Consider the following 4,076-nt stretch of genomic DNA (forward strand, 5'->3'; position numbering starts at 1 on the left):
GCCCCCTTCCCCCCGCCCCCGGGACCCCTCAGGCTCCGCGTGGCTTCCGCACTCGCTGGTGTTGGCCTGTAGACATCTGAGTTTGGGATGCTCACTTTTAGTGAAGCTGGCCAGGAAATGTCATCATTACTGAGATCAAGAGCGAAATAGAGTCTTGGCTTGAGTTCCCCCCAAAGCAGATGCTGAGACAAGGATTTGGGTGCAAGTAGTGAGTCTGAAAAGTGGATCCAAAAGCTTGGGAAGGAAGGAGGCAGTCAAAAAGGATGACTGCCGTACAGGGCGAATGAATGGCAGCAGGCAGGGCGGGCAGCTGGGGCGCTTCCCACCGGAACCGGAACCGCTGAGAGAGCCTAAGAGGAAGCTGGGTGTTTACCCCCCACTCCCCGCATGATCGCCTCGGGCTGTAACTGTGCCTTTTGGACATCCTGGTCACACCACGCTCCCACAGCCAGAGAAAACCCTCAGAGAGGTGCAGGGTTCCGGGAGGAGCCGTGGGCAGGGACAGGAGCTGTCCGTGATCGCCAGGTGCCCAGTGCGGCGGGCATGGCTGGTGGCCGTTAAGAGCTGACCTATCTCATTTCCCCGCAGCGCCTGGCACCAAGGCGGCACTCTCTAGGTGTTGATGGGTGCACATCCTTGCTTTTCTCATTCTCATTCTATGACTTCCTTCAGAAACCAGAGGAGTTTAAATGGATCATTGTATAACTCAATTTATTTAAATCTCTCCGTGTGTGTGTGTGTGTGTGTGTGTGTGTGTGTGTGTGTACTAGGCGGGCAGTCCCGGGGGCCCCTGCCCTCTGCCCATGCCCTGTCCTCCTTGGGAGCTGTCCGTGGCTCCCTCCGTGGAGCCTTGGCTGCTGCACTCAGGAAAATCTATTTCCACTGGGCGATGCCTCGGGGGTCCTCCTGCGGGGCTCTGGCCTCAGTCCAGGTTACTATGGTGCTAACTTCCTGCAGCATGTGGCCGCAGGGACAGGGCAGGACGGAATTAAAGTTTAATTTAAAGGTGAAACTCCATGGTAGACGAGCGGCCTGTTTCCTCTCTGGTAGTTAGTGTGGGCGAGGGCTCCAAGGAGCAGCTCAAGGACCCGGATCCTGGCGGACCTCCCTCGCTGGCTGACACGTGATCAGTGTCCCCGGCAGCTTCGTGGAACAGCTTTCTTTCTCTCTTGCAAAGGGGATAACAGCTGTTGAGGCACACAGTCGTGAAAAGACAACCAGCAGTGTGGGGGCTCGGGGCAACGGTTGCCCCTCAAAAGCCATGCTTGAAAGACCAGGTGGAAAAGGTTTCTTAGGGACAGACGTGACTCTCGTGAGTATCAAGGAGCATCCTGATGACTTCCCTGCTGCTGGTGTGGCGTGGAGTGGGCAGTGGTCAATTCCTACAGCTCCCCCATCCCCCGGCATGTGGGGGTACCCTCAACTGGGCAGCTTTGGACTTCCGTCCAGAGCAGAGCCAGGCCCTGGGGAGTGGTTCATGCTGCCCACGCTCACAAATCGCCTAAAGCTGACTGAACTATAGTATTTGTAGCAAGAAATGCAGTTCCCAAGAGCGCCAGCAGGAGGGCGTACTTACTCGGTAAATACAATTAAGCAAGAAAGGAAGGCACCTTGATGAGCACATGGGCCCAAGAAAAGAGGGCCACAGGGAGGACTATCTACACTGGTATCGAGGTTGGCAGAACCGTGTCCCCTCGCATCCCCTTCCCCTGTGCTCCTCCACACTCAACAAGACACCAAGGATGAAGGTCACCGGAAGCTCCGCTTCAGGGAGACATCCTCTTCCTCTTCCAAATCAATGAAACCGTGACCATGCACCCCTCCCTCCACCGAGCTCACTCTTTGGAAAAATAATTAGGGCACAGAGAAAACTATTCAGAGTATTTAACTGCGGCTGAGAAGCTGGCTTTCCATCCACTGCCAAGCTGACCCAACCACTCAGAGAAGTCACCGGAAGGTCAGGAACGCACCTTCGAGGTCAGGTTGCGGCCTCACCACACGCTGGCTTTGGAACTCTGGGCCAGGCCGGGGCTCCTCAGCTGTGAAGCGGGGGCTTGGTCACCTGCCCCACCGCACCTGGAGGCTCACGGGAGATAATGGCTGCCCAAGTTAGACCTTCCCACAGCAAGGCGGGAGTTTCTTGCAAGGATGTGACAGAGCAGTGAGGACTTTCATGGAAATTTGTAAAAGAAAGCTTAGTTGTGTCAGGAGTGACTGAAACGTGACACACACTCTCTATATAGATATACTATATAAGAATAATGCTATTGCTGATGCAAACAATAATAAAGTTTAGCAAGCATTGACTCTGCTGAGCACACACTCAGACCTTTGTCACATCATCTCTTCTGCCTGTTTGCTCCTCACCACCACCTGAAGGCCCCGCCCCTCCACTTCAGCCCTTGCCCTCACCACCACCTGGAGGCCCTCACCCTCCGGCCCCTGCCCCTCCACTTCACCCCTCCTCCTTACCACCACCTGGAGGCCCCACCCCTCCACTTCAGCCCTCCTCCTCACCACCACCTGGAGGCCCCGCTCCTCCATTCAGCCCTCCTCCTCACCAGCACCTGGAGGCCCTGCCCCTCCACTTCAGTCCTCCTCCTCACCAGCACCTGGAAGCCCTGCCCCTCCACTTCAGCCCTCCTCCCCACCACCACCTGGAGGCCCCGCCCCTCCACTTCAGCCCTCCTCCTTACCACCACCTGGAGGCCCCCACCCCTCCACTTCAGCCCTCCTCCTCACCACCACCTGGAGGCCCCACCCCTCCACTTCAGCCCTCCTCCTCACCAGCACCTGGAGGCCCCGCCCCTCCACTTCAGCCTTTGCCCTCACCCCCACCAGGAGGCCCTCACCCTCACCACCACCTGGAGGCCCCACCCCCCCACTTCAGCCCTCCTCCTCACCAGCACCTGGAGACCCCACCCCTCCACTTCAGCCCTCCTCCTTACCACCACCTGGAGACCCCACCCCTCCACTTCAGCCCTTGCCCTCACCACCACCTGGAGGCCCCGCCCCTCTACTTCGGCCCTCCTCCTCATCACCACCTGGAGGCCCCGCCCCTCCACTTCAGCCCTCCTCCTCACCAGCACCTGGAGGCACCCGCCCCTCCACTTCAGCCCTTGCCCTCACCAGCACCTGGAGGCACCCGCCCCTCCACTTCAGCCCTCCTCCTTACCACCACCTTGAGGCCCCGCCCCTCCACTTCAGCCCTTGCCCCCACCACCACCTGGAGGCCCTGCCCCTCCACTTCAGCCCTTGCCCTCACCACCACCTGGAGGCCCCACCCCTCCACTTCAGCCCTTGCCCTCACCACCACCTGGAGGCCCCACCCCTCCACTTCAGCCCTTGCCCTCACCACCACCTGGAGGCCTCTGCCCCTCCACTTCAGCCCTCCTCCTTACCACCACCTTGAGGCCCCGCCCCTCCACTTCTGCCCTCCTCCTCACCACCACCTTGAGGCCCCGCCCCTCCACTTCTGCCCTCCTCCTCACCAGCACCTGGAGGCACCCGCCCCTCCACTTCTGCCCTCCTCCTTACCACCACCTGGAGGCCTCTACCCCTCCACTTCAGCCCTCGCCCTCACCAGCACCTGGAGGCCCCCGTCCCTCCACTTCAGCCCTCCTCCTCACCAGCACCTGGAGGCCCCGCCCCTCCACTTCAGCCTTTGCCCTCACCAGCAGCTGGAGGCCCCTGCCCCTCCACTTCAGCCCTCTTCCTCACCACCACCTGGAGGCCCCGCCCCTCCACTTCAGCCCTCGCCCTCACCACCACCTGGAGGCCCCTGCCCCTCCACTTCAGCCCTCGCCCCTCAGGATGCCCCACGGTCCCAGCTCAGACAGCCCTCTAGCTGGCCTGCACGAGCCTTCTCCCTGAATGCTGCAGTGCCTGCTACTCACTGCTTGGTCCCGTCCCAGCTCAGACTTCTGGGAGCAGGAACATCCTGGCCTGCAGGGACTGGGTGCTCATGCGACCTTAGAGACACTCTTTAAGAAAGGAAAAACAAAACGTGTGAATGCAAATCTAGGCTCACGGGCCTGGAGGAAGCCTGGACCGGTGAGGGCCCTGAAGCTTAAAGT

General features: G+C 60.0%; 1 long non-coding RNA gene across 2 annotated transcripts; it reads right to left on the bottom strand.

Annotated features, from left to right (window-relative positions):
• Positions 1–632: 632 nt before the first annotated feature.
• LOC136314449 (uncharacterized) lies at positions 633–3,622 on the bottom strand. Of its 2 annotated transcripts, none has more exons than XR_010727318.1 (3): positions 3,590–3,622; positions 1,971–2,168; positions 633–1,187 (listed from the first exon to the last, which is right to left on the bottom strand). It is a non-coding gene; the product is annotated as an uncharacterized lncRNA (long non-coding RNA). The 2 variants fall into 2 exon arrangements; XR_010727317.1 differs by having other exon boundaries at positions 3,538–3,609.
• Positions 3,623–4,076: the final 454 nt, after the last annotated feature.

The sequence above is a fragment of the Saccopteryx bilineata genome, chromosome 10 (genome assembly GCF_036850765.1).
Source record: "Saccopteryx bilineata isolate mSacBil1 chromosome 10, mSacBil1_pri_phased_curated, whole genome shotgun sequence".
NCBI classification, from domain to species: domain Eukaryota; kingdom Metazoa; phylum Chordata; class Mammalia; order Chiroptera; family Emballonuridae; genus Saccopteryx; species Saccopteryx bilineata.